This window comes from Leptodactylus fuscus, chromosome 11 (assembly GCF_031893055.1).
Source record: "Leptodactylus fuscus isolate aLepFus1 chromosome 11, aLepFus1.hap2, whole genome shotgun sequence".
Classification (NCBI taxonomy): Eukaryota; Metazoa; Chordata; class Amphibia; order Anura; family Leptodactylidae; genus Leptodactylus; species Leptodactylus fuscus.
In genome coordinates this window covers 42,090,076-42,109,281 of record NC_134275.1, presented here as the reverse complement: position 1 = coordinate 42,109,281, position 19,206 = coordinate 42,090,076, and positions in this window count along the sequence as shown.

Sequence of the window (19,206 nt, the reverse complement as noted above, 5' to 3'; positions counted from 1 at the left end):
ATTATACTGTGTGGGGGCACATGAAAAATGAATGAGAATGGGCGGAATCAACATAAAAGTGGGTGGAGCTAAATTTACCGCTGCGCACACCACACGTATTGTCCGTCTTTCGGTTCTTCAAAAGTTGGGAGGTATGCATAAGGTGTCAGTACACACAGGACAATCACAGCTTGTGTATATGTGGCAGTCACAGACCAGTCAGAGCGCCCATGCTGATCCCTATCCTTTACCGAAATTTCCTGCAATGGCTACATGAACATTAGAACTGGACCATGGAGCAATAGAAGAAGGTTCTAGATTAGATGGATCATATGTTACACTATGTGGATGGCTGGGTGTGTTTGCGGATAGCACCAGGGGGCGCTATGAGAAGAAGGCGCTGATGAAGGCAGTGTGATAGTTGGGGCAATGACCTGCTAGTAAACCTTGTGCCCTAGCCTCATATGGATATTACTGTTACATGTACCACCACCTACCTACAGACCTAGTACCCCCTGCACGGTACTGGTGCCCCCTAATGGCAGAGGCCTCTCCGAGCACAATAGTGCCCTGGACCCACTGCAGAAACCTAATAAAGAGATCAGGGAGAAGACCTGGCTCCAGATTCCACAGATCTGATCGATGTTTTGTGGGACATGTTAGAACAGCAAGTCCGATCCATGTAGATAGCACTGGCAATTTACAGCGGATCTGCCAAGTACTACAGGACACCTTATGCCTTAAGGGTTCGGAGCTGTTTTGGTGGCATGATGGACCCTCACTCTATTAGGTGGGTGGTTTTAATGTTCTGGCTCGTTGTTGTATGTATATATATTATACTTACTCTTTACATTCGCTGCCTCTTGTTATTGTCATTGAGTTATAACATTTACATGGACACATAAAGGCGCCTAATTTACAGGCAATGTATATGATCTATATTTCTGATTTGCTGTCCAGGTAGATGAGGTCTATTGCTTTCTGTTATGGGGAGAGGCAGAGTGTAAGGTTCCTCAATGGAGCATTACTTTACCTTCCATCTTTCCAATACAGGAATATTGGTGTAATATTCCTCATCCTCCTCGCTCATGATCCTGCACACGCTACGTGAGAGCGGCAGTGTTCCCCATGGCCAGAGATCAGCTCTACCAGGAGGCCTCCTGCGCTGCCTGCGAGGGGTGAATCACTTTTGGTGGGTCTGGAAATTAGTCACATTCGTGTAATGTCATGAAATCCGATCCTCAGTCAGCATCCCCTAGATACAGCCGGGAGCCCAGCTCACTGACAGGGCTAAAATCAGGGTGCACAGCTATGGTGGTCACTGGGCTTAAAGGGATTTACCAGTCCAGTAGTCTATGGGAGCAAAATCCAAAAATAATAAACCTTCTAATATTGCTATGGCTTCCTCTGCTAGTTGGGTGTTCTCTGTGCGGCTACAAGATGATGTATTGTCCATGCTGACAAGCTTTGGGGCAGTTGTCGGGCACAGCCATGGGGTTCACTTGTGGATTTCACTTTTACTACATTGCAAAGAATGAACAACTTGGTGAAAATTGCACTTCCTCAACTGTGCAATAGTTTTAGGCAGGTGTGGAAAAATTGCTCCCGAGTAAGAATCCTTTCAGAAATAGAAGGGTTAATATTTTATTTTTGTCAATGAACAAAATGAAGTGAAAGAAAAATAAAAGAGAAATGTAAATCCCTTTGCCTTCCATCTCGTCTTCTCGGTTGTTGGCAGAACTCGGGAGTGAGGTTGCTCCCTCCACCATCTTGGAGAACTAAGCCCAGATCTTCTGTGGATGTAGGCTTGCTTCAATTCTTCTGTCCCTTCATGTCATCCAAGACAGACTGGATGATGATGAAAACAGGACTCTATCTGTGGGGGCCATATCATCACTTCCAGGATTCCAAAGGGCAAAGGTCCCAAATATTAACCCTTCTATCTCTGAAAGCATTCTTCCTTTGCAGCATGTTTTCCACACCTTCCTCAGACTTTTGCACAATACTGCAGGTTATGTCTACAATCCATGTTTTTACATTATGGCAGGGATTGCAAATTCTGCAAATGAAATTGTGGAACAAGCTTTAGGTCAGGTTCAGACACGCACATTTCAGGCGCATTTCTGCATCCATGGCATGGATGAGTGTCCCAGTCTGGCCATTACTCTGCTGACCTTATTATAAGGATCTATGATGCTGGGAGTTCAGGTCAGTAGGTCTCCTATCTGTAATGTATCCCCAGAAGAGCCCCAGTAATATGTCCATATAATCTTGGTGCGAAAATGGATGACAAGACCCATCAGCAGACACTTTCCATACAGCTCACATTATACAGTCACCATTTTTGGGGTACATCAATGTGGGACAGATACACTGTGGATTTTCATCTGCAGCATTTTCCAATAGCAGCAAAATGGATGAGAATTAAAGGAGTTTCCAGGACTTCTATATTGTCCTTAGGATAGGTCATCAATCTGTAATAGGTGAGGGTGCAATACCCAGGACCCCAACCGATCAGCTGGGTGACATGGTGCTGCAGCCGATTGCTTGTGCTCATGACCTCATGTTCATTGATCATATGGTACAACAGCAGCTCAGTCTCATTCAAATGAAAGAAGTTGTGCTGCAATACCAAAGCCAGCCACTATACTATGTATGGCACTGTGCTTGGTATTCAGTGAAGAGACCATAGCGCCCACCCAAATGCTGCAGCCTCTTCAGAAAGCAGACCTGTGGGGGTCCTGACTGTCAGACCCCACCAATTTTGTTGACCTATTCTAGGGATAACCCTTTAAACACACTAAACCTGGAGCTTGTTATGATATATATTGTTAGACAGCATGTTGTGCTATATATATCTGGTTATATAGAACATTGTAGTATATTGCAGATTTGCACTGTTTGTACTGCAGTGGATGAAACCTGCGCCCATTGTGCTATGAGTTCTGCATGAAAACTGCACCTTTTTGCTGCGGGTGTCAGGATGGAAGGCAGGAATCGGTATAAAACCTGATCTGTGGTTTTCTGATATTGGCCAGTTTTACAATGGAACTATGATCTCCAATCTTGTGGACTGAGCTACTTCAGAACTACAACCCCCAGCATGTCCACAAGGCTTTAAACGTTCTGCATGCAGCTGTCTGTCTTAGTTATCTCTGTTTGCTACAATTGTATCCAGTCTGGAATAAACTCTGCACTAAACAGCCTGCATTACTGATACACTGTAACAAACTATCAGAACAGGAGAGAGACATATGCCCTGTTCATATCTGTGTTGGTATTCTGTCCGGGGGAGTCCGCATGAGGACCCACCCCCCTTTACGGAATACCAAACGCAATTGCAAACGCTGGTGCAGTAAAAGCACATGGACCCCATAGACTATAATGGGGTCCGTGTGCTTGCCGCCACTGCCCGTACTTTCTTGTCCGCATGATTTGTGCGGGCAGCGCGCAGCAAGTACACGGACCTCATTATAGTCTATGTGCTTTTACTGCACCAGCGCTTGCAATTGCGTTTGGTATTCCATTCTGAGGGTTCTCATGCGGACTCCCCCGGACGGAATCCAAACGCAGATGTGAACGAGGGCATAGAGATATGTGCTGTTGATGTGTTTATTGAGGATTATCTATTGTTACAATAAGCCCCCATTCACATGGCGGATTTGCTGCTGATTTTAGGGCGCATTTTGCCCTGATTCTCCCTCCCATTATTTTCAATTTGAGGCAGAGATGACAGCAAGAAGTGGAGAAATAAGCGACCTGCTCGATCTTGCCTCCGTTGCAGAGTATTCAGCTCGAGACTCCCTGCTGATTCACTTGCGGAGTATAGGCATTCTGTTGTGGGGAAGAGAGGGGGGAGGAAACTGAAGAGGAATCCAAGGCGGATGTCTGCTCCAAATTCCTCTTCGTTTTCCACTGTGTGAACGGAGCCTAAGGGTATGTTGACAAGGTAGAATTTGAAGCTGAATTTTTCTGTTTGAGCAAATTCCTCAGCGGAATCTGTAGTGGAATCCTCCACAAAATTAAGAAATTCGGCCCCAGCTAGGCAGCATTTTTCCGTCTCCCATTCATGTCAATGCTGTCAGCTGGAGTCCACCTGAAAATCAAACACAACACTTATTTTTTTGCAAGACGAATAAATCAGCATTTGCCTGCTATTGAAATGAATGCGAGGCAGGTTATAGGTGACATTTTGGGGCAGAATTCCTCTTCATTTTCTGCCTCCGTTTTTCACCCACGAGCTTCCTGCGATGGGGCCGATGCAGCTGGATCAACTCCGGAATCTGCGACCAGATCGAACAGGACGCTTATTATTTCAGTGTCCTGCTGCGACAGAGAGAGGCAGAATCTGCTGCAGGTTCAGGGTTGGAATCTGCCCCCAAATCCATGGAAAGTTCCTTTATGTGGACCGACCCTATGGGTGCATCGAATCCATATACAAATAAATGCGATGTGTTTTTGCTGTGGGTTCTGGTGTTGTATATAGTAAATGTGTTTGGCCGTGTGCATTATTGAACACAGCTTATGCCATACCAGACTGTCTGAATATACCCTGAGGCTGAAGCCACGTGATGCAGAAAGCTGCTTTTTTTTGTGCCGATTTTGGTGCATTTTTTGAGCCAAGTATAAGGGCCCGTTCCCACATAGTAACGCGGCGCTCAATCTGACATGTAAACGTGTCAGAGTGAGCGCATTAAAACAAAATCCCATTGACTTCAATGTGTAGCACGCATGAGACAGCACCCATTGAAGTCAATGGGATTCTGTTTTGACGCGCTCACTCTGACACGTGTTTACATGTTAGAATGAGCGCAGCGTTACTTTGTGGGAACGGGCCCTAAGGCTACCACATGTTGTGAGAAGTCAGAAAACATGCAGCAAAAATGTTTGTGGTTCTCACAGGTTTTCCTCTGCATGTGTCATTTTTCCATTGCCTCGTATGGAAAGTAGCAGCATTTCTGCAGTATGTTTTCACTTTACTGGTGCTGTAAAATGATGTGGGGTTTTTTTCTGCAGCGTTTCTGCAATGTGTGACTTTTAACCTAAGAACGAGTGATTATGAAGATAATCTTGTTTCCCTTAGTCCTAACAGCGGCACAATGTGGGGTATTTCTGCCCCTGTGTGCTGGTAGGACAGGCGGATATTTAATTAGCCAATCAAATGCGTGGCAGGCCCTATAAGAGGGCACAAGAACCTCCCCTCTGCGTGTAAATACAAAAGTACCTCCATTACATTTATATACAGTTTTATACATAAGATATGATTCCCAGGGTGGGAAATCTTGTGCCGCTGTTAGGACTAAGGGAAACAAGATTATCTTCATAATCACTCGTTCCCTGTCGTCCTCAACAGCGGCACAATGTGGGGATATAGCAAGCAGGTCCCCAAGATGGGTGGGACAAACCCATGACCGGACTTAAACCGGTCTGGGCAAAGGCAGTGGAATCTGCCACTTGGTCCTTCAGGCAGTAATGCCGAATGAAGGTGGATTCAGATGCCCAAGAGGCAGCTGCATATATTTGGTCCACAGACAAAGCACTTCTTTCTGCCCGTGAAGTGGACACTGCCCTGGTTGAATGGGCATGAAGGAAAGATGGAGCCGACAGCCCTTGGGCGGTATAGGCGACTCTAATAGTCTCGGTAACCCACCGGGATATTGTAGCTTTGGCGGCTTTGGCGCCCTTGTTTTTCCCCGTGTAGCTGACCAACAGGTTTTCAGTCCACCTAAAGGGGCGAGTGCGCTGCAAGTAGATCTGCAGGCATCTAACCACATCCAGCTTGTGCCATCTTTCTTCTTCAGCAGAAGAAGGGAACGGAAAAAATACTGGAAGGGAAATCAGTTGGTTCCTGTTTACAGCAGATGGCACCTTGGGACGAAACCCAGGGAGGAACCTAAGCTGTACATGGTCAGAGAAAAAGGTGGTATATGGCTCCTCAGCGGACAAAGCTTGTAGTTCACTAACGTGTTTGGCAGGTGTGACTGCCAATAGAAGCGCCATTTTGCCGGTTAGCGACTTGAGGGAGACCTCTTCCAGAGGTTCAAATGGCTGGCCACATAGGGCGTTCAGGACCGGAATAAGGTCCCATTGGTGGACAGGGGTGTTTACCACCGGTCTCAGCCTAGTTGCCCCTTTAATAAAGGTGCTCACTAAAGGATCCTGAGACAAACGCCTCCCCAGATAGGCGGACAGGGCCGCTACGTGTACCTTGAGTGTGGCCGCAGCAAGACCTCTGTCTAGTCCGTCTTGAAGGAAGTCCAGGATCGCCTCCATAGGGGGATCGGTGGAGTCCACTTGATGCTGCAGACACCAGGCATTAAAGATGTTACCTATTCGACGGTAGTTCCTGTTAGTCGAATCTGCTCTGGCGCTGGATAGGGTCTTCAAGACGGCTTGTGACAGTCCTCTATTTCTCAATAGGGACTGGTCAACCTCCAGGCTGTCAGGTTGAGTCTCCTCAGATCCTGGCATCTCAGCTCTCCTTGGGTTACCAGGTCTGGGAGTGGGGGAAGCCTCCAATATATGCCCTGACTCATTTGTATGAGCTGAGCAAACCAAGCCCTTTTTGGCCAGAACGGGATTATGGCTATTCCCGAGGCTTGGTCCTGTCTTATTTTTATCAATACCTTCGGTATGATTGGAATTGGAGGGAATATGTAAAACAGCCTGAACCTCCATGGGATGGACAGGGCATCCACCGCCAAGGGATTGTCCTCCTGGTACAGAGAGCAGAAGGTCCCCACCTTGGCGTTGAGTCGGGTAGCCATAAGATCGACCTCCGGGAGACCCCATCTCTGGACGATCTGTTGAAATACGTCTGGATTGAGAGACCATTCTCCTGATATGGTAATACCCTGACTCAGCTGATCCGCTACTATGTTCAGGGAGCCCTTTATGTGAACAGCGGATAACTGGACCAGATTCTTCTCCACCTAGGCAAATATGAGATTCGTCTCTCTCAGCAAGGTTGGTGACCTGGTGCCCCCTTGTTTGTTTATATAGACTACCACCGTCATATTGTCTGACCGGTTTTTGACAGACTTGCCTTTCAATTCTGGGGCAAAGTGTACTAGGGCCAGGTACACTGCTCTGAGTTCCTTGAGATTGGATGACCCCAGCTCCGGACATCTCCATCGTCCTTGTACAGTTTTGTCTTGACAATGGGCTCCCCATCCCCACTGGGATGCATCTGTTGTCAACAGGGTCCACACTGTCGGGACCGTGGACCTTCCGTCTTTCAGGTGTATCCACCATCTGAGGGAAAGACGGGTAGCGGGAGAAAGGCAGATCTTCTTGTGCAATCCCCGTGGAGACCTGTTCCAGGTTCTCAACACTTCCATCTGCAGGGGACGCAAATGCCATAAAGCCCAAGGCACCGCCCTGGCCGAGGATGACATCAGGCCCAGGACTCTCATGGCGGTCCGGATGGTTACCTGCCGAGTGCGCAATAGGAATCGTGCACTGGCTTGGATTCTTTCCTTCCTTGGACTGGAGAGGAAGATCTGCATCGCTTCTGAATCCACTATAAATCCGAGGAATTTTCTTCGGGTGGATGGAACGATTTCGGACTTCTCCCAATTGACAATCCTAACTCCTGTAGGAAGTTGATGGCAAGGTTGAGCTGCTGGAGGAGGGCAGCAGGAGACTGAGCTTTCAGTAGCCAGTCGTCTAGATAAGGGACGATGAAAAGACCCTGAAGTCTGAGGGCCGCGGCGACCGGAGAAATCACCTTGGTGAATACCAGTGGGGCGGATGTGATGCCGAATGGCAGAGCTGTGAATTGATAGTGCTCCCTGTGGCCGGCCATAGCGACGGCAATCCTGAGGAACTTCCTGTGGAAATGAGCAATGGGGACATGTAGATAGGCGTCCTTCAAATCGAGGGTAACCATCACCTCTCCTGGCTGAAGAAACACAGCCACGGAATCCACGGTTTCCATTCGAAATGACCTCTTCCTGATAAACCGATTGAGGTACCTCAGATCTATTATCATCCTCCAGCCCCCGGTGAACTTGGGGACCAGAAAGACGGGGGAGTAGACTCCCAGACCGAGGTCTGAGGTTGGTACCTTCTCCAGGGCGCCCTTGGTAACATATTCGGCAACCAAGGCTTCTAGACTGGCCTGCTGAGAAGGTGGAAGAGTTTGGGTGGAAACGAACCGATCTGGAGGTGGAAGATGAAAGTCGATGTGATACCCGTGTTGTATGATCTTCAACACCCATGGGTCTTGGATATGGGTGAACCATGCTCTGGAAAAGGAGGAAAGACGTCCTCCCACAGGAAGGGGGGCCACAGGGAGCTGCCCCACGTCAAAACTCAGGCTTCCTCTTGGTGTCCTCCTTGGAAGCGCCACGACCAGCTCCCCTAGGGCGATATCTAAAACGCTGTTGTTGGGAAGGGCGTCTATAATTAGAGGAAGAACCTCTGCCTCTAGAGGGAGCACGTCTGCCCCTGGATGCTTGAGGTAGGGACCTTCCCCTACCTTCAGCTAATCCCTCCATAATGGCGTCTAAGCTTTGGCCAGACACCCTTCCCGGCTCAAAGGGGAGAGCACAGAGAGCTGCTTTAGACGCAAAATCTGCCCGCCAAGGCTTTAGCCAAAGGGGTCTACGGGCCGCAGTAGACAACGCCATAGATTTGGCGGAGATTTTTAATTGATGGCAGGAGGATTCCGCCAAATAATCTGCAGCCCTATGAACTCTTTTCATAGAGGCCAGAATCTCATCTCTGTCTACGCCCAAGTCTATATCCCGCTCCAAGGCGGCTAAGCGGTTGCGCAAAAAGTCACCAACCGTAGAGGAGGCTATGGCCACAGAGGCTTGCGCGGAGGAAGCTGAGTAGACCTTCTTCAGAACGGAGTCCGCCCTACGATCCAGAGGGTCCTGAAGATTTGAACCATCTTCCAAGGGCACCAGGGTTCTGCGGGACAGCTTTGCTACGGCCAAATCCACCTTCGGGGGAGGCCCCCAGGAATCCCACTGGGTAGTGTTAACAGGAAACAAACTCTTGAAGATCCTGGAAAGCGAATGTCCTTTCTCTGGCTGTTTCCACTGCTGCGCCATAAGGTCGGTCAGCGTGGCGTCCGCATGGAAGGCAATATGTCCCCCAGAGGCAGACGTGGAGGCTTCCCCGTCAACATCTCGGCCCACTGTAGACCGGATGGACTTCAGCAGCCTGCCCGTTTGTTCATAATGGAACGCAGTTCTGCTGGAATGACTGAGTCGTCCTCGGAGGAATCATCCTCTGCCACCCGCAGGTGTTACAAGGTGGGGGGGAGAGACGAGGAACGGAGCTCAGAGCATGGTCTCCTGGTGAGCTGAGACAAGGTGCAATGGATCCCTTTGAGGGAATCATCCTGCAAAACAAAAAGGAGAGTACAAGCAAGGGAAAAACTATTTACCCAAGCGATGCCCAAACTCACCATCTCCTTGACCCATGCCATCATATCTCTGGGAGAGGGCTCCACAGGTGGAGGACCTCTGCACCCGCGACAACGGGCCCACTCATAGCCTGAAAATAGGCAAGTTATAGGACCAGTAGTACCCCGCAGGGCACAACCTTTCAAGCCGCTACCTACCATCAGGGAGCGGTGTGTCGCAATCGAAGCAGGAAAGATGTTTCCTCTTGGAAGAGGTTTTCCTCCTACCATCCCCAGGAGGGGTAGTAGAGGATGACATATCCAGGTCCTGTAGACCGGACAGCGAGGTGACGGATCCCAATAAAATTTGCAAACTGGAAAAGAGTTCAAGATCAATGAACACCACAATCGCACGCCTTCAGCAGATACTGCAGGAAGGTCTCTGACACCAGGCCAGCCAGCCTCTTAATTCTGGCCGGCTGGAAGTGGGCGGAGCCACAATCAAAGCAGGTGAGGCAACCTGCCCAGACAACTAACCCTGTAATCAGGGGTCTGCAAAGATATACATTCCCCCCCACCAAGAGGCCCTTAACACGGGCACTTACCCCCACATCTCCCCGTCTTTTCCGGCCTTTAATAAGGCCTGAATCTTCCCTGAGTGAGCGGCCGCCAGCGCCAGGCCGTTGCCATGGCGCTATGATACTTCCGGCGAAACCGGAAGTGCGCGCTTACAGCGGCCGGCGGGGAACAGGATACACAACAGTGTGGTTCCACCCGCCGGCAGTCCGCGCGGCCACCAGAGGCGGCATGCGGAGTCCCCGGACTCTCACCAAAATGTCAGGTAAGTCACAAGGAGCAGGGGAAGCGGAGGAGAGGGGGGGAGGGGGAATAGAGGGGGGTAGCCACACATGGCTAACAAGCACCTTCTCCCCGCAGGGCACAGAAGGTGACAAGAAGAAAACAACCGCTCAGGAGGTGAGTGATCCTGCTGAGCTTCTCTAAGAGGACACAAGTCCTCCCACCTGTCCTCTGTCCACACAGGACAGAAAAAAACACGCAGAGGGGAGGTTCTTGTGCCCTCTTATAGGGCCTGCCACGCATTTGATTGGCTAATTAAATATCCGCCTGTCCTACCAGCACACAGGGGCAGAAATACCCCACATTGTGCCGCTGTTGAGGACGACAGGGAACTTCCTATATTTATTCCCATTAATTCTGAAACGACTCTTGGCTTTGGCTGAAAAAAACTGCAGCAAAATCTGCAACACAAAAAAACAGCTTTTGTGTAACCTCAGCCTTAGGGTGCATTCACACGGAGTAAAATGGAGTGTAATTTGGAGTGTAATTTTTACACATGTAAAAAATGTACACGTGTATTTTGGAGCGTTTTTTTTACATGTGGCGTTTACGGAACGTTTTTTGGAGTGTTTACGCGTGTAGAAAAACACGCTCCGTAAACGCTCCGTAAACGCCACGTGTAAAAAACGCTCCAAAATACGCGTGTAAATTTTTTACACATGTAAAAATTACACTCCAAATTACACTCCATTTTACTCCGTGTGAATGCACCCTTAGTCTATGGGAAATGTTATCACTTTTGTCATTGCCAGAGATAAATGTCCCAAATGTGTCTGGTTCCTCTTATCTCCCCCCTGCTGGACAGTGGGAGCCTATCCAAATGTGCAGCAGGCTAGTGAGAAGGGTTTGTAGGTGGGGACACGGTTGTTGGTACCTTTTGGGTGACAAGGCATATGGCCACTATTAGGCTGTGTATTAGCATAACAGAAAAGCAAGAAAAATCCAGCGTCCACCAGGCGAAAAATAAGAATTAACTTTTATTGATCCATGTTAAAAAACCATTATAGGATGTCCAAGACTTTGTGCAAATGATACAGCATTGAAACAGCTACGCGTTTCGGGACTAGCAACCCATCCCTTCCTCTTGGCATAATCCGCCTCAAAATCTGCCTGCAAAAAAGGCTCTCATTCATTTGAATGTAAATTGCTTGCTTTTTTCCCCACTAGTGGGAAAAAGAAAGAACATGCCCCTTCTTCCCGCAGATTCCGCACCGCGAGGCTCACTCCCGAATAGGCCCATTCATTCGGGTCTAATCAGGAACGGGATGGCAGTGCACTGCATCAGTATCCCATCGTGGCTAGCCGCACGGAAAGTTCACATGGTGGAAAAGGTTTCCGCCGTGTGAACATACCCTTATACCTCCCTATGTATCAGGTGAGATCTGCAGTAAACACAGAGCAAAATATGGCAGAGAATTTGCAACGTTTTCAACAGCTCTGGACACGACCTCTGAAGGTGACTGGCACCGAGACCTTAGCTGCAGATCCTTCAGTCATGATGTGCGGCCTCCTTGGACCTGACTGGTTTTTCAGCCTGTCTCACAAATGATCAAACAGATTAAGATATAGAATATTTGGAGCCAAATCTACACCTCGATCTCCTTGTCATGTTCCTCGGACCATTCCTGAACAGTTTTTGCTGTGTGGCCGGAATATTATCTTACTAATATTATCTTAATATTATCTTATCATGAATGGATGTACTTGGGCTGTACAATGGTCAGGTAGGTGGTACGTGACACAATAACATCCACATGATGGACATTGCCCAGGCCTTCACACTGCCTCCACTGACACCTTCTCCCAGTAGTGCCCCTGGTGCACACAAAACATCATCTGATCCATCAGACCAGACACCTTCTTCCATTGCCCCAAAATCCAGCTCTGATGCTCATGTACTTATTGTAAGCACTTTGGGCAGTAGACAGGGGTCAGCACTCAGCATAGGAGCTCTGTGACTACCCCATATACACAAGCTGTGATGTCCTGTGTACTGACCCTTATATTATAGTCAGCAGTGGTCAGGAGTCATCATGGACGCTCTCACCAGTCTGTGACTACCCCATATACACAAGCTGTGATGTCCTATGTGTACTGACACCTTATATCATAGTCAGCAGGAGTCAGGGCTCAGCATGGATGCTCTGACTGGTCTGTGACTACCTCATATACACAAGCTGTGATGTCCTGTGTACTCACCCTTATATTATAGTCAGCAGTGGTCAGGGGTCATCATGGATGCTCTGACTGGTCTGTGACTACCTCATATACACAAGCTGTGATGTCCTGTGTACTCACCCTTATATTATAGTCAGCAGTGGTCAGGGGTCATCATGGATGCTCTGACTGGTCTGTGACTACCTCATATACACAAGCTGTGATGTCCTGTGTACTCACCCTTATATTATAGTCAGCAGTGGTCAGGGGTCATCATGGATGCTCTGACTGGTCTGTGACTACCTCATATACACAAGCTGTGATGTCCTGTGTACTCACCCTTATATTATAGTCAGCAGTGGTCAGGGGTCATCATGGATGCTCTGACTGGTCTGTGACTACCTCATATACACAAGCTGTGATGTCCTGTGTACTCACCCTTATATCATAGTCAGCAGTGGACAGGGGTCAGCATGGATGCTCTGACTGGTCTGTTACTACCCCCCCATATATACAAGCTGTGATGTTCTGTGTGTATTGACACCTTATAACGTAGTCAACAGTGGACAGGGGTCAGCATGGGCACTCTGACTGGTCTGTGACTACCCCATACACACAAGCTGTGATGTCCTGTGTGTACTGACCCTTATATCATAGTCACCAGTGGACAGGGATCAATGTTGACACTCTCACCGGTCTGTGACTACCCCATATACATACATCAGCTTCAAGAACTAACTGTTCACTAGTGGCCACATATATCTCACCACTGACAGGCACCATTGGCATGAGAAAACCCATGTTAAGCTTGCTTTACATTTCAATATGCCCTCACCTGTCAGTACTGTAACTATATGGCTGATTAATGTATGTGATATATAGGGTATGCGCCCATACCGGTGTGTGAAAGTAGAAGTCACAACCATGCTCTGGACCATTTCCAACATAAAAAGGTACCGCCAAGGTATTATCAATATCGTGTGGTAGTTGGGGTCAGACTTTGCCCCGGGGCCCAAGAGCTTCTAGCTACTGTTTAGCGATGAGACTTCAAGCACATGGCCATATTCTATGGATATGTAATATGGGTCCATACTTTGCTTTCCATGTAGCTAAGATTTTATATAAAGGCACAGGGGATTTTGTAATAGAATATATGAGAAGAAAGTTATTGCACTTGTCACAAACACTGCAGCCTCTTCCCTATGCCGGAGACGTCATGTATATTAGTCGCCTGGTACAGAAACAGTTCAGTTCTATTCAAGGGAATGGGGCTGAGCTGCAATACCAAGCACCTGCCCTATGATATGTACGGCGCTGTGTTTGGTATTCAGGGAAGAGGTCGGACAGTCACCCAAATTGTTTTGGCATCCTCAAGAAACTGATCTGTGATGGTCCTGGGTGTCAGACCCCACTGATCATGTATTGGTGATCTACAATCCCTGGCAAAAATTATGGAATCACCAGTCCCGGAGGATGTTCCTTCAGTTGTTTAATTGTGTAGAAAAAAAGCAGATCACAGCCATGGAAGAAAAACTAAAGGCATTTCGATTGGCAACTTTATGGCTTTAAGAAACACTAAAAGAAATCCAGAAAAATAATTGTGGTAGCCAGGAACAGTTAGATTTTTAGAACAAGCACAGGGAATAAATTATGGAATCTCTCAATTCTGAGGAAAAAATTATGGAATCATGAAAAACAAACAAAATAGCACTCCAACACATCACTAGGACTTTGTTGCACCACCTCTGGCTTTTATAACTGCTTGCAGTCTCTGAGGCATTGACTTCATGATAATCAGGACTCTTCAAAAATGGGATTTACATACAGAAAAGCTAGAAGAAAGCCATCACTAACACCTAAACAGAAAAAAACAAGGTTACAATGGGCTAAGGAAAGGCAATCGTGGATGAAAGTCATATTCAGTGATGAATCTGGAATCTGTATTGGGCAAGGTGGTGATGCTGGAACTTTTGTTTGGTCCTTCCAATGAGATTTATGCAGACGACTGAAGAAAACACACAAATTTCCACAGTCATTGATGATATGGGGCTGCATGTCAGGTAAAGGCACTGGGGAGATGGCTGTCATTAAATCTTCAATAAATGCACAGGTTTACATTGAAGTTCTGGACACTTTTCTTTTCCCATCTATTGGGGATGATGAAATCATTTTTCAAAATGATAATGCATCTTGCCATAGAGCAAAAACTGTGAAAACATTCCATGAAAAAAAGACACATAAGGTCAATGTCATGAGCTTCAAACAGTCCGGATCTCAATGCAATTGAAAATCTGTAGTGGAAGTTAAACAAAATGGTCCATGACAAGACTCCAACCTGCAAAGCTGATATGGCAACAGCAATGGCTCGAGCCAGATTGATGAAGAGTACTGTTTATCACTCATGGAGTCAGTGCCTCAGAGACTGCAAGCAGTTATAAAAGCCAGAGGTGGTGCAACAAAGTACTAGTGGTGTGTTGGAGTGTTATGTTGTTTGTTTGTTTTTCATGATTCCATAATTTTTTCCTCAGAATTGAGTGATTCCATAATTTACTCCCTGTGCTTGTTCTAAAAATCTACCTGTTATTGGCTACCACAATTATTTTTCTTGATTTCTTTTAGTGTTTCTTAAAGCCAGAAAGTTGCCATATGAAATGCCTTTAGTTTTTTTCCATGGCTGTGATCTGCTTTTTTTCTACAAGATTAAACAACTCAAGGAACATCCTCAGGGACTGGTGATTCCATAATTTTTGCCAGGGGCTGTATACTAAGGATAGGTCATCAATATATAAGTCCTGGAAATCCCCTTTAATGTCTGAGAGCTTCCTTTCTGGAGCAGTGGAATCAGGCTTGGGAAGGCCACCAGAAGACCAGAGGATTCTCCAGTGAACCCAGGCTTGGGCATGTTACCAGAGCCCATATGAAGAGGAGATATTCCTCACTCATATACTCTTCCAGCATGTATGATTCTGGTTGTCAGAGAAGGAAAGAAGCAGTGCTGGAACATCCCTGGTGACAAGTCACATGATCATATTATCCAATGGCTGGTCTATGTCTAGCACTGGAGCCATTAGACACTGCAGTCAAAGTGGACATGACATAAATATGGCCCCTTTGATGAATATTTCACAGTTTAAGTCCACAACATGTCAACTTAGGCTGAATGCACAAGAACATGTATGCATGTGCGGGTCCATGAGAGAATGGCATGGATGGCACATGGATGATACCTATGTGCCATCTGTGCCCTCCAAGCATCCATATGTTTCATTAATGAGCAGAAACTGCAAAGTGGACAGGATTAGACTTGTCCTGAGTTTTGCTCCTGGGCTCATGGCCCCCTGCACGGACCCATGATAATACAGGGGCGTGTGAATGGGGCCATACATAATAACGGGTCAGTGGGTTAGTCGTTATAAACACACAGTTTGTGTACTTGGAGCCTTATGCTGTGGATCTTTGCCACAGACTTTTCCCTGTGCAATGGATATGGTAAAATTTGCAGCAAATTTGCATTGAGTTCTGCGACCAATCCATGTGTAACACATGCCTATGCCACGGACATGTTACAGATCTTACTGAGGCAGAAGTCTCATCCTGAAAGTGGATTACAGTGAATTTGCTATCAGTCATTAAATACACTGATGAGTCATAAGATTAAAGGGTTTTAATCGGGACTTCTATATTAATAATATATCCTTAGGATAAGTCATCAATATGTGATTAATGAAGATCCATCACCCAGGACCCCCTCAGACCAGGGAGCCCTGAGGTGACTTAGATGAGCCCTGCGGCTACTTCACTAATATCAAGCTCAGCTCCATCCATTGTATAGTGGTTGTACTTGATATTGCAGCTCAGCCCTATTAACATGAACAGGACAGAGCTGCTGCTGTACCATGTGACTGTTGAAGGTGATGTCATTGGCAAAGGAAAGACGCCGCAGTGCTCGTGTGTACCACAGATTCATCAAATGGCTGATCAACGAGGGTCCCAAGTGTTGAATCCCCACCAATGATATATTGATGACCTACCTTTACTATAGGTCACCAGTATTTATCGAAAAAACCCTTTAAAAGTACCAACTTATATATAGAGATGGGAAAACCTCCCAATATTCGTTTCGGGTTTGGGTGGCTCGGCTCTCCGATTCAGATCTAACAAGTTTGGTGCGGGCCGGGAGTGAATTTATTGTACTCTAGGATGTCTTCAGACCCCAAGGTATAAAAAGGATAATAGGTGGAGGCACAGGGAAGGTGTAAAAAATAAAGAAACAACATTTATACAAAAACTAGCATCTGCCCGCGACTTCGTCTGTGGGTTGGTGTTGGCGCTGATCCACTTATATTTAGCCCATTGCTGTTGTGGATGATCCGCCTGCTCCCGCGTCTTGGCTCTGCTACATCGCAGCATATGTGCAGCATACTCAGTTGTATGTACATCTCTGCATAAGGAGAGTGTACTCAGCTGTGCTACAGTGCGGCCTAAGCTCTGCTACATCTGGCCATTTGGATTGCAAGGGTGTTTTTATGTCAGTGTCTGAGCAGCTTCTGTGTTACAAAGGGCTGAATAGATGTTGCAGAAATTTGCCACAGTTCGATCAGCCTGCTCCCGCATCTCGGCTCTGCTACAACACTGCATATGCATAGGATACCCAGTTGTATGTACATGTTTGCATACGGAGAGCCGACAGAGGAGTGCTACAGCCCGCGTAAGCTCTGCTACATCGGGCAATTCTGATTACAGGGGTTTTGTCATGTGACTGACCAGCTTCTGTGTTACAAAGGGCTGAACGGATGTTGTTGAAATGTGCCAAAGTTCTCCCCCCTCCCCCATCAGAGGCAGAACAACACATTCCCCATTGTACTCACTGAAACTCTATACCCGACACACTCCTGTTGCCCACAAACAGCCTGCATGTTCTGTAGTCTCCTGATCTTCCATCAGACTCCATTTTCTTCAGCTTTCACACTGTGCAGCTTCATCCTACATAGCCCCGCACACAAATAGCATGTAGCTCCACCCACTGCCTAGCATGATTTTATCCGAGAATGGCTCAAGGACCTGTGATGCTGTCATCACAGGTCCTTTAGTGTTGTGTGAACCTAAATTCGTTCACTGCGGTCGTGTAGTGACATCATTTACCGGGATAAAAAGTAGCCTATGTTTTAATCGGGGTTCCTATCTATGTATGTGGCAAATTTCATGCAAATCCGTTCAGCCGTTTTTGTGTGATTGAGGAACAAACATCCAAACCCACAAACTTTCACATTATAATATTAGTAGGATAGGATAGGATTAGTAGGATAGGAAGTAGGATAGGATAGGATTCCCTCACCACTTTTGAGCTTCCTCGTGGTGTCCAGTGATGTCTCTTGGTCTCTTCAGTAACATCATGAGCCCGGGGTCACCACATGAGCACGCCGAGTGAAATGATGCTCAGTGTGATGGCCCAAAAGAGGTGAGGGAAAATGAATAGAAATGTTTTTTTTTGTTCTTTTTTTTATAACTCCCCTGTATTTCCACCTATTATACTCTGGGGTGTGAAGAGACCCCGGAGTATAATAATTTACCACAGTCCATGTCGCCGTGAGCAATTCATTTAACCCGACCAATCCCAAATTCATTTTTTAACAAAACTGAGCAGTTTGGAATATTTGGGTCGAACCGGCTCATGCCAAAGCGATTTTCCCTCCTCTACTTATATGTGTGACATAGGATGGTGACATCAAAGCAAGAAAAAAACTTTTTGCCACAAACCACGGTATGGCGTATCCTATAAATACGTCTTATACAGATTACACCTTCTTCAGCGACTTAAAAGAGACGACAATCCAAAGCCCTGTGACTTTTGCATTATCTTGAAAGGCTGATTGGAAGAAGATGAATTTGCTGGAAGGCTGGTGTTAAACGATGAGGTGACCTTTCACCCGAGTTGGAAGATCAATCGCCACAATATTAGGATTTGGGGCTCAGAAAACCATGTGCACTTACTGAGCACAGGAGGAACTTACTCAAAGTAAACATGTTCTGTGCAATGAGCAGGCACTAAGTCTATGGTCCATCTTTTTTGCTGAGATTATGGTCAGTGGTCGCTCCTACTAGGACATGTTAAAGGAATGTGTTATGCCACAGACAGAGGAAGATCTGCCACAAGTGATCTATCAGCAGGATGGTGACATCCACATTTCCATCTGGATGTTTGCCAATACCTGAATAAAACTGTACCATAACATTGGATCACGCGTGCCAGAAACAAGGCTATACCAATGGTGCGCTGGTCTCCACGATAACAAACCTAACACCCTGCAGCTACCTTCTGAGGGGCTACAAGGACTCAGATTACTGTCCCTTTCCCCTAGCCACTGAAGCAGTGAAGTCCATATTTCAGGATATTCTGGCACTGGTACTGGACTACCACCTAGACATCTGCTGTATGTGTGGAGATCACATTGAATATTGAAGGTAAGAGTGTTTTGTCATGGTAATAACTTTGTGTTATATTCCCTTAGTTATAAGTACCGAGGATATAATTTAGTCCCCTTCTTTTTGACTCCGCATGTATTGTGCATGTCCCCCACGTGGTTTACAGCTCAAGGCCTTGACTCAACAAGACTTCTAAAGGTGTCCACCGGCTGACCGCCAGGGTTTCGCTACTTTCAGTATAAAACTCCTCCTTGCAGGACATCCGCCGATTTTTGGCGGAATCTGTGATGTGAACCTAGCATGAAGTCTGCATTATGGTGTTCTGCCGTGGCTGCGGTGTATATTGTGATGTTCTGCTGCAGCTGAGCTTTGCATTATGATATGCTGTAACTATTACAGCATGTATTATGATGTTCTGCAGCAGATGAGGT